Source organism: Apium graveolens, chromosome 10, assembly GCF_009905375.1.
Source record: "Apium graveolens cultivar Ventura chromosome 10, ASM990537v1, whole genome shotgun sequence".
NCBI classification, from domain to species: domain Eukaryota; kingdom Viridiplantae; phylum Streptophyta; class Magnoliopsida; order Apiales; family Apiaceae; genus Apium; species Apium graveolens.
In genome coordinates, this window is record NC_133656.1 from 134,928,882 (window position 1) to 134,941,410 (window position 12,529).

Below are 12,529 nucleotides of genomic sequence, written 5' to 3' on the forward strand. Positions count from 1 at the left end.
TTTCTTGATCTTGAGCCATAAGCCTTATTCTTTGTAAAACCATCCTTTGTTGATCCTCAGATACAAATCACACAAATATGATACTACTTCCCAAATGTATAACTACTAAACACCAAGCACTGAAACGAAATTGTTTGAGAACATAGAAACTTTTATACGTCAACTATTCTTTAAAACCTCAAAGAACTATACCTTGAAAAACCATTATTTGTCTAATACCTGATTCTTTTACAGATTGAAAGCCGTTTCTTTTACATACCCTGATATACCCTTGAGATATCTATGAGTTTCCTTACGTTTTATTCAAATCTTTAATCATCATTGATTATGATTTTGTGTTATCGAATTATATTGTTTATCATATTGAACTGCTTTAAGTTTGGATAGTTTTTATATATGTGGACCAGATTCGTGGTCAGACCATACCAATGGTCAAGTTAGGCCAATGTGTGCCTTGGATCCAGTAATTAGAGCAGTGTTGTGTGCTTGCTCGAGGTTAGTGCGTGACTGATCAGCAGCCTAACCTTGGTTTTTAAGACTTAAAATGAATATCCAATTCTAATGATTAGTTAGAAAGAAATTTGATTCCTTTGAATCATCTCATTTGATCATTGTTTAACCTCAGTTATCACTATTATGACTTGCTGAGCTAGTTAGCTCACCCTTGCGATTCTTTTATATATTTTACATTTGAAAAGAACAAGGATGATAGTGAAGTTCCTCAGTCCAAAGTGCGGGCTAAGGTTCCAGTTAAGCTGAATCGAGCTAGCAGAAGCTTCTTGCGGTATAGAGATAGTCAGATTGTAAGAATGATTTTACTATCAAATGTAAGTTAAATTAATTTGGATATGGTACGTTGTAATAAAGGTTAAGATTGTGGTTTGTTTTCATACTTTAACCTGTTGCGATCCATGGTTACGTAAAGCAGGGTCATTGCAAATAATATTTCTTATTCAGGTTTATATATTGTATATGTGTTGTGGACCCCAAACTTCTGACCTGGGTTTGGAGGGCGCCACATATTTGGTTTTTAGGGTTTCATACACATGTTAATTCTCTTGAATAGAGCTGCCAGATCTTATAATGCTCAGACCGGACATGTAAACAAAAATCCTAAAGTTAAAAATCTTGTTGTAAGTACATTAAATTTGGTAGTGTATTTTTTACTTAATTTGGTTACACATTTATAATTAACCATTATTAATGAAATAGGGATGCCCTAAACAACCCGGTGGGCATGAATGCGGGTATGTTGTAATGCGTTACATGAAAGAGATAATTGAAGACAAGGAACAGAAATTCATAAGCAAGGTGTGTACTTTCTTAAATTTGTGCAAATTTAATGGTTGTCTAACTTCATACCACTTTCGTTAAATCAGTGATTTTGTTTATAATCTTTGTAATTTTCACAGTGGAGTCCCAAGTCTCGGAAGAGCTACACAACAGAGGAGCTTGATGTCGCCCGCTTTGAGACTCTTGATCATATCCAGGGATTTGTGTAATCGTCGACTATGGACCTATTTCTCTTCTACTGTATATTTTGCCATGTGTAATATGAACATGATATTAGGCCCAGATGTATATTTTGTCATGTGAATGTGGATGGATGGAGTTGGTATATATAAGAAGTACGTTGGGCAGTTTTTATCTAGCTAGTTTGTGAATTTGGTACGTTGGTTGTAATCGAGGACATATTTGATTTATGATATATATATTATTAGTAGTTTTGGTTTATATGTGGTGCATTGTCTTTTGGTGAAACTGTGTTTGATATGGCTAGCTATTTTATAATGTAAATTTTGCAAATTTGGGATTTTGGTAAATTTTTGGGCTAGCTTTACTGAAATATTATACATCACAAAGTTTTAATAAAACTGATGTGAAAATTGGGCTAAGACATCAATTTTTTATATACAACTGTTGCTTGCTTTGGTATCACACATCGTATTCTAAAAAAACTGATGTAATAAGGAGTTAGCACATCAGTTCATAACTGATGTTAAAGGCGATGTCTATGATGCAGGTGAATGATTAAGTTTATACATCAGTCCTTAACTGTTGCTATATATTGTCAGAAATGATGTTGTACATAACTATAGACATCAGTTCTAGAAACTGAAAATGTTGTTGTACACCTTTATAGACATCATTTTTTAAATCAGCACCGATGTCAACAGTAGTTTTACACATTATTTTGTTCAAAAACACTGATGTAAATTACTAAACTAAGCTTCTGGCTCATTTTTTTAAACTAATCAGAAGATCGTATTGTGCCAAATTGATAAGAAATGTGATAGATATTTGTAGGTTTTTGAGATATTAGACATCAGTTATTTACCAACAAACGATGTGAAACATAATCTAAAACATCGGTTCATGAGCGATGTGAAAAACAGGGACCATTTACTACACCCACGTAGACATCGGTTTTTTGCATCTTTCACAACAGTCAATAAACGATGTCTATTGGCGTTTTTCTTGTGGTGAATGCAGTCCATTTCTTCAGGACTTGTAAAAGTGAGTGTGAGGAGTCCCACCTTAGATGGTGAAGGTGAGGGTGTGAGGGTGGGGAGCCAAGGTGAGACCTTGATGCAAGAAAAGAGAGATTATGAGAGAAATACAGGTACAGGAGATATAAGGGTGGGTGTCATTGCGAGTGAGTTAATGAATGTCCAGGATGCTAACAGGGAGGAACTATTTCAACAAAGCCAAGCTGTTGTAGATTCTACCTCCTTGGATGCTGAGGAATTTACTCACCCTGTTCCAGCATATCAACTTCTAGCTGAATAGGGCAATGACAATGCAGAAAGGATGCTAAACTTGGTGCACACCATACAATCCATGCAAAGAGCTAAGGATGCCATCACAGCTTTGCCTTCAACAGCTGGTGATGTTAATTATGAGACTGGTGGCTCAGAAGAATTCTTTAGAGGTAAGGGTGGAGATAGTGAAAAAGAGCCATTGGACATGGGGGGAAAGTAGGCCCTAGTTCATGATCAGGCATGCCATCTTGGGCATTTTCAAAGAAGTGTGATGAATACTATTTCAAGACCACTCTCATCCAACTTATCAGCCAAACACAGTTTGTACTACAATCAACCACAAATGCTAGCACCAAGAAGCTTCTGCAAGCACATTTTGCATCTCTCCAACTACAGCAAATATCAGGCTACCAACAAAGTCAAAATGTCTCCCTCATCAAAAATAAAGTTGATCAACTCAAGAAAGACATGTCTGACAAGTTGGAAGCTAGACTTCCAGAGACAACAATGATAGACATCAAAAGATAGCTCAGGAAAAACTCTGATCTTGTAACCAAGGTGGATTCCTTGGACAAAAGAATGATTGCTATGGAAGCTTCTCTTACAGCAATCCATCTACACCAAGCTCAACAAACAGACTTGCTTCAGAAACTGGTGGATGCAAAGACCTCCTCCTCTACTCAGCTTGATGATAACAAAAAGGGGGAGAAAGAGAGTTCTAGAAGTGAGGGGGAACAAAAAGTGCTCAACATTCAAGTGAGTAAAGCAATTGTGCCAACAATTCCTTTCACAAAGCCACCAGCTAAAGATGGCATTGATCTAATTAATGAAGCAGCAGCCACTTTGAGAGCAGCTGAAAAGAAGCAGTTTAGTCCAATAAACTGGGAGAAAATTGATGAGGATATTCAAAAGAAGTTTGGTCTAGCAAAGAAGCTAGAAAAATCAGCCATTCATCACTCTCAAGTCAGGAAAATTTCTGTGAATGATATGAACATGAACTATCTGAAAAGAGGCCAGACATCCTGCATCAAATCTCCAAAGGCAGATCTAATCATGAAGCCAAAGGTGAACTACCCAAAATCTTCACTAAAGAATCCTTTGGACACATTGTACAAAACACCAAAGCCTGATGAGAAGAAACTGTTGTCAAGATCTATTACATTCTACAAGGATCTAGCTGATTCAGCATTGAAAAGAAGAATTGCCAAGGTTTTCAGAAATGGTAAGGAAATTTGTGTGGTGGCTGGACACCCTCAATTTGTTAAAGAAAAAAGGGAAGAAAAGTCAAGATTGAAGCAAGAAAAGAAGCAAGTTGCGCTAGATGCTAAAAAGCTCAAACAAAAGAAGGAGCAAGCTGCTATCTTGGCCAAGTTGCAAGCCGTGAAACCTACACAAAAAATTCCTAAATAACCATCTGAAACCACTGTATCTAAGGATCTAAAAATGCAAGAAGAATCACAGCAGAAAAGAAGGTTTAGATACAAACTTCACTCCCAGAGAAAAGTGAATTTTGATAAAAAGGATTGGAAGATCAGTTTCCCAAAAAGTCCACTTTTACAACAACTCAAACATCCATGCCCTCTGTGGCACATGAAGAATTCAAGATAGATCCATCCAAGAATTTCCATGGTGAACCTATCATTCCAAAGGATGAGCCAATAGATTGGGATAGTCTACCAATTCCTGAACTCAATCTACCTCATTTCATGAAGCCAAAGAAGACAAAGACCAGAGCAGTCAAGAAAATGAAGCCCTCAACTCTCAGATCCAAGTCCCTAACTAAAGCTCAAACCAAGGTCAATAAGGGAGATATCATATACATCTGTGACATCAAGGAATTCTCAGATCTAAACCTCTATGTAGATGAACTGGAAGAAGTTAGATGAATTGATGCTTACAGGAATCTACCTGAAAGGTTAGTATTCAAATACAAGAGAGGAAAAGAGATACAATGGCCACTTCACAGGATTCTTAAGAGAGCCAATCTGAACTGATAAAAGTTTATTCATCCTTCAAAAAGAACTTTGGATTCAATGTGACAGCTAGAAGATTAGTTCTAAAGAAGATTGAAGAACTGAGGAATATTAGAGCCAAAGATGCACTCCCAAAGACTTTAACTATTCCTTACACAGGGAGTAGAGTGCATCTAAGGCCCTACTGGAGGATGGAATTCATAGATGATAAGGGAGTTAGAAGATTCTTCAAGTTAGAGGACCAGTTGAGCATCTCTAGCAATGAGACTCTTCTGAAAATTCAAAGAATGCTAGATCTTTCAGAATCTGATGAACTTGAATTCCACAGACAGCTCCAAAATCATATAGAAGAAAACAACAGGAGGCTTGGGAAGAAATCCAGACAATCAAGGAGATAGATCAATCTGCTCAGACTAGAGGAGCACCTTGAAAATGATTGTGAGCAAATCTTTGTACACTTTGGCTTGTAAATTTTTCTGTAAATATTGCAGCACTTTTTAGTTTTATCTACTACTTTTTAAATCTGTATTTTTAGAGTGTTTTGTTATCATCAAGTTTCTCTTAATTTATGCCTACAATTCTAGTATACATAAATTGGGGGAGATTGTTGGGAATATGTTGTGAACTTGATGATTACATTAACAAAACACCTTAGTAGATTCAACTTAGTGAAAAATGTAGCACTCGATGGATGATCAAATATAGTCCCGACGGATGACTCAATATAGTCCCAACGGATGATGATTTGACATCCATCGAGTCAGTAGCTTATGTAACAATAAGTCATGTAGCACATTTTGCAAACACCTTTGTATAGATTCTGTAGTAGCATATAAGTCATGATGACTTTAATTTAGATATATAGAATAGGTTGATTAATTGTAAATATAAGATGTCTTGTAATTCTGAATAAATGAAATGAACTCAAGTTCCAAATAGCTACCCGACGGATTATCAACAAAGCTACCCGACGGATGATCTACAAAGCTACCCGACGGATGATCAACAAGGCAACCCGACGGATGATAATCATGTACCAGACGGATGATTAATTCAAACATCTGTTGACAGTGACAACACAGTCACATGCGTCGAGTGTTTGCAAAAGGAATGTGGCGGCCTATTCAGCTGGATTTTTTAGAACAAAGAAGCATTACCATTTCCATACTATTATGAAGATATTCAAAGTTGCTGGAATAGAGTAGTGAAGCAGCATGGTATTAGACTTGATAGGTTTTGTTTTATTATCTTGTCTTATTACTATGTAATCTTGGTGATATATAAACCAAGAGTAGCAAGTAGAACAACAAGAAGACTAAGCAAATAAATTCTCAGAGAAACAATTGTAAGCTATATCCTATAGCATTTCTCTGTAAGTTTAGTTGTTCATATTTGTAAGCAGCTGTGAGCTATTCAAGCTCCATAGGGTTCTCTTGATATATATATATATCCGGTGGTTACTTTTAAATCCACCAGAAAGTTTTAAAGACTTGTAATTTATTACTTGTGTTTTGATTTATCTAACTCTTCATTCCGCACCTTGCAAATCAAACACTTATATATTATTAAGTTAGAACCATTTTCCATTGATAACAACAAGTAGCCAGAATTACATTCAACCCCCCCTCTTCTGTAATTCTTGTTATATTGTTAGGGACTAATATTTATTCTCTCTTATTCAATCCCAATGGCACCCATGAGACAAAGAACTCAAGTAAGCAGCAGCACCACCGATTCTTCGAGTGCGGGGTGTGTGAGGCCAAGGTTTTCAACTCCCGAGGCTGAAGAGGAGTACACGAGGCTTCTCTCAAAGCCTATTGCCAAGGAGCGAGGTTTTTTTCCATCAGGGAAGGATGGTAAGTTGTTGGAGATGGGTTGGGTTCCTTTTTGTTAGGCTCCCGTTGTTGTGCCCATGAGTGTGATTCGCGAGTTCTATGCTAATGTAAAGGCGGAGAAGAATGGTTTTACTGTGGTTAGGGGGATGACTGTGGAGTATAGTGCTGATGCGATAAGGAGGGTGATTGAACAACCCGCGAGGAAGCCCAGTCAGGATACTTGGAATGATAAGACTCCAGAGAACTTCAATCTGAATCTGATTATTGTACTTTTTGTTTACCTTAGACTCATTGGAAGTTCAAGAGGGGAACGACTGATTATTCCATGTTCCCTGCCTCGTGCATGAACAGGTTTGCACGTGCTTGAAATTCGTTATGTGCTAACATCATACCATCTTCTCATGTGCATGAGATTACTGTGGAGCGTGCTCGTCTGTTGTGGGGTATTCTTAGGCGGACTATATGGATCTGGGGATGGTGATTTACCAGGGTATTATGAGGTTCTTGGGAGGAGGTACTACGGGTTCTATACCCTTTGCGTCAGTTGTGATGAAGCTGTGCGTGCCAGTTGGTGTTCATTGGCCCGCACATGAGCAGCTGCAGCTTCCGAGTGCTCCTATCGACAGTTCAACACTGTTGAACATGACAGAGTGGTATGGTGGGAAGCCCGATCCTAAGGGGCTTGGATATTCTTATCACCATCTGCCAGGTGGAAGGCTAGCGGATAAGACATTTGCTGGTGGGAGTTCGCAGGTGATAAGTGGATTTTATATCCACTTGGAATGCTTCATTACAAGCTTAAATTGGTTTTTTGGACTCAAGTTGTTGGTATTTTGATGTGTTTTTGTGTTATTGCATTTCAGGTATCAATTATATGAAGAAATGAGCTTTTAAAGGAAATATGATAAAAAGTGATCATATTTGGAAGCCAAGGTCATTGTCAATTGTAGGGAATCTCGTTAGCTTCGCGTGGGCAGTTGAATCGCCTAATTCTGACGAGTAGAACTCAACTTATGGCCAAAACAAGATTCATCAGAAATTTTTCCGCAAAGGAGAGCTGAGCGCCCGCCCAGAGAACTGAATGGCCGCCCAAGGCGCGGCTGGTCACTGATTACGCTGAAAAAGCCTTTTTTAGTGGAATTTGACAATTTTAAGGGTCCAGGTCCACTAGGGGCGTATATATACTTAAAAAAGGGTTTTCATCATCCGGGAAGATTGGGATACCAAGGAGAAGATCTAGAAGCACAGAACAACTCCGAAAAAGAAGATCTTGTTTTCAACTTGTGATTCTTTGAATTAGTTGTAACTTTGGATGCTCATTTTTGTTCTTGTTGAACCTAGATCTCGTTTATTCGTACTTTAATTATCATTCAGTTTATTAAGACCTTGTTTATACCATGCTTTCATTGGAACCCATAGTGACGATGAGTTCAATTATGGGATAATCGTTATCATGGGATTCTAGCGGATTTACTTATGGATTTCAATAGTTAATTTTTTTGATATTTTGGTATGTGGTGATTGTATGATATCCTAGTATTGGTTGTGCTTATTCGTCTTATGTGCGTAGCTAACATATAAGATAGAGTGTTAATCTCTATTGAAGCGACAGTGAATATAGAGGTTTAGAACTTGCCATGCTAGTATAGGTTCATGTATGTGTATGCATGATTTGTAGGTAAATCTAACCATTTTACTTGTGCTATGTAATCAAGATAGATAACTTGTGCTTAAACCGTTATGTTGTCAAATTCTATAGACATATAGGGTCTCAATATAATTGGTGCCTATTCAGCTTCTATCTCTTTTGTGGATGTCTGGTAGAATGGTACTCGTGTAACGAAAGTTGGCGTTTATCAGTTTCGTGTTATCTGATTAGTGTTATCACCATCACATGCTAAGGTTAAGAATGAAAAGGCTATTGAATGAAGTATTTAATGAAGTTAGAATCCCATGTTTTCCATATATAGTAATTCAACCTCAATTCTCTTAGTTAATGTTATTTAGTATAATCTCTTAGTTTAATCAAAACCCAATTTGTTATTTGTCTTAGCATTGAGCGATAACCATACATTGTTGCATAGGTGCATAAATTGAACTTAACCTAAACCAGTCTCTGTGGGAACGAATCTGATTTATATCTTATACTACTTGCAAACGCGTATACTTGCGTGAATATTAGCGCGTGTTTTCGCCCTAACTAGTTTTTGGCACCGCTGGCGGGGACTCGGTGTTAATTTTTAGTTTATGTGCTTGTCATCAGTGACTCGGCGTTAAAGTTCACTGACTCGGATTCTTTTACTTTCACGGTTTGTTTGTCTGTGTTTCAGGTACTCATTACAATGGGAGATCCTGCAGCACGAATGAAAGCCTTGATGGATTTTTCTCAACCCAAGATCAATGACATTCAATTTAGCATTGTCCAGCCAGCTATCACAGCTAATACCTTTGAGATCAAGTCTGGCATAATTCAATGGGTGCAAAAATCAATCCAGTTTGGGGGTTTTTCAACGGAAGATCCCAATATGCACATTAGGGATTTCATTGAGATCTGCGACACCTTCAAGTTCAACGGTGTTTCTGAAGATGTTGTGAAGCTGAGACTGTTCCCATTCTCTTTGAGGGACAAGGCTAAGAGCTGGTTACACTCTCTACCAGTTGGTTCGATTACTGCTTGGGAAGATCTTGCTCAGAAGTTTCTTACTAAATTCTTCCCTATGGCGAAGACAGCTGCACTCAGGAATGCTATTACTCAATTTGCGCAACAAACGGGAGAATCGCTATGTGAAGCTTGGGAATGCTACAAGGAGATGCTTAGGAAGTGTCCTCATCATGAAATTCCTAATTGGATGATCATCACTTATTTTTATAATGGGTTAGGAGCACAGTCCAGACACATGCTCGATGCAGCATCAGGCGGAGTATTATGGGCAAAGAGCTATGAGGAAGCTTATGATCTAATTGAACTGATGGCTGCTAATGAATATTAGTATCCAACCCAGAGATTTCCACAGGGCAAGGTAGCAGGAGTTCTTGAAGTGGATACAGCTTCGCCTATCACTGCTCAACTAAAGGCGTTGTCTATGAAGATCGATTATCTGGCTAACTTGGGTGTTAAGTGGATAATTAGTGTTTGTGAGTTGTGTGTAGGTCCGCATGTGACGGAGCAATGTGCTATATCTAGTGACTCAGCTCAGCTTGTGAGCAATTTTCAGAGATCGCAGCAGCCAGTTCCTGCCACTTATCAGCCTGACAACTGGAATAATCCTAACTTCAGCTAGAACAATAATCAGAATACGACGCAACAGCCATTCCAGCAGTTTGGAAATAAGATATTCAACCCTCCTGGTTTTCAACAACAAATTGCACCAAGACAACAACTCCAAATTCAACAACAAACTCATGGTGCGTGTCTATCTTCGAATGGAATTTCTGAATTGGAGGAGTTGCGGCTAATATGCCAAAGCCAGGCTATTTCTATCAAGACTCTGGAGAACCAAATAGGGCAAATTGCTAATGCCTTATTGAATCGGCCACCAGGAATGCTTCCTAGTGATACAGAAGCCAATCCAGGCAAGAGGGAAGTTGAAGAACAGGTGAACGCCATCACCTTAAGGTCTGGAAAGGTTGCAAGCCTCCAAATTCAGCAAGACGAAGAGCCTAAAAAGTCTCAAGTTCCAGAATCTGAAGTTTTTCTCTGAAGAAGATGTGCAGAAGGAAGTAGAGGTGGAACCAAGAAAGACTATTGTGGAACACACTCCTCCTGAGGGTAATATAGGGGAGAAACAGATCTATCCTCCACCTCCTTTTCCTAAGAGGGTGCAGAAGAAAAAGCTGGATAAGCAGTTTGAGAAGTTTTTGGAGGTGTTCAAGAAACTTCATATCAATATACCTTTCGCTGAAGCTCTTGAACATATGCCTAGCTATGCGAGGTTTATGAAAGGTATTCTCTCTCGGAAAGTGAAGCTCGATGACTTAGAGACAGTTGCTCTAACAGAGGAATGCGGTGATGTGCTGTAACAGAAGTTGCCTCCGAAGCTTAAAGATCCTGGAAGCTTTACTATTCCTTGCACCATCGGAAACTTGTCATTCGACAAGTGTTTATGTGATTTAGGAGCTAGCATCAATCTGATGCCCTTATCTATCTTCAAGAAGCTTGGTCTGCCTGATCCAAAACGAACATACATGTCATTGCAACTAGCTGAACATTCCATCGCTTATCCACGAGGTATAGTGGAGGATGTCTTGGTCAAGGTGGATAAACTCTTCTTCCTTGCTGACTTTGTAATTCTTGATTTCGAGGAAGATAAGAAGATTCCCATCATCTTGGGAAGACCATTCTTGGCTATAGGCCGAACTATGATCGATGTGCAAAAAGGAGAGCTTTCGATGAAGGTTTACGATCAAAAGGTCACTTTTAATGTGTTCAAGGAAATAAAGTTACCCACAGCTAAAGAGGAGTGCTTTAAAGTAGAGCAACTACAGGTTTTGAATGCACCTCCATGGAAGAGGAAGTTAGATATGCCATTCGATTCTCTTGGGTTAGCGGAGCTGAAATTTTCTCAAGACCGTCTCGAGCCGTCTATTGAAGATTTTTCCATACTTGAGCTTCACCCACTACTAGATCACTTGAGTTATTCATTCTTAGGTGCACCCCATGATAACGGGTTGGGATATATTTTTGATAATGTAGAGAGTGGCTGGACGGATCTTCCAGTGCCTACAGAGGGTTCTTCTCATGCGCCACAGACAGTTGATAGGTTTGGTCTTGGTGATGAGCAGTACAGGCGAGTGACTAGGCGTATGGAGGCCATGCACGACATTCACCATTATTTTACTGAAGATTTGACACGCGCTTTTGGTACTGTTATCCGAGACACTGGTGGTGAGGTTGATTGGCCACCTGATCCTCCACCCGGTGAGGGTGACTCTCCCGCTAACTAGGTATGCCTGAAATCCTTATTATTACCTTCAATGAGGACATTGAAAATTTTATTTGGGGGTGATAATGTAAGGATTAGTAGTGTGTGTCCATATAGATTCATATAGATTCATATTGCATGTTTAGTTGTAGTTCATTCATTTTTTTACATGATTGTTCATTTAGGACATATTTGTTTGTTTTTATATGATTTCATGTAGTTGCATTTGCATGCATATTTAGCATGATCCCTTAAGATGAACTATGATATTTGATAAATTGATGTTGATTTCAGTGTGGTGATGACGAATAGAGGGATGTTTAAGTCCTAATGAATTGATTTGCATGCCAGAAACAAATATTTTCACAAAGTCTTATAGGGTTGCTTTTAATCTAGATCATGATCATACTTGTTTGTTCTTGAGATTTAATAACTTGGTTATATTTAGAATTTGTGATATTCTCGTAATGAAGTAAAAACACTGATTTTTTTATCTAGAGAAAAACTTGGATTTCATTGCTAGTTGTTGTAAGGCTAGGCAACAAATGTCTAGTAGCCGGCTCATATTTTTATGAGTAGTCTAGGGTTGAATGAGATGGAGCGAAACGCACTCATTCAGAAATTATTGAAAAAAAAAAAGAAAAAAAAAAGAAAGAAAAAAAGTATATGTTTATGCATAATTGATCAAGAGTGAGCTCTTTAATACTCGAGTTATTAAGTTCTAGGGGACTTTGTGCCTAGTAACCTAAGGCTTTTATAGTTTGGGATTCGCTAACCTAACGCTCGCTACATGGATATTATTGCATAAGTCTTTTGGGACCTCATTCATTGCACGGTCAAATAAGCATCTTTGTTATGTGTTAAATAATAGTGTGAATCCTTTTATAACTCTAGTACAAAGGAGGTGTTGTGAGTCATAATGCGTTTATTGTCTATTCTGTTTATAAAATTTTGATTGTTTCAATGATAGATAAGTTATGGTTATTGATCTAGTATCGAGAGTATATCTGTTAAGCATCCACACACGCACGTTTCTG

At 38.2% G+C, this 12,529-nt stretch overlaps 1 non-coding gene across 1 annotated transcript; it reads right to left on the reverse strand.

Moving 5' to 3' along the window:
- Window positions 1-9,302: 9,302 nt before the first annotated feature.
- Window positions 9,303-9,409, reverse strand: LOC141694619 (small nucleolar RNA R71). The gene has a single exon (XR_012563907.1). It is a non-coding gene; the product is annotated as a small nucleolar RNA R71 (small nucleolar RNA).
- Window positions 9,410-12,529: the final 3,120 nt, after the last annotated feature.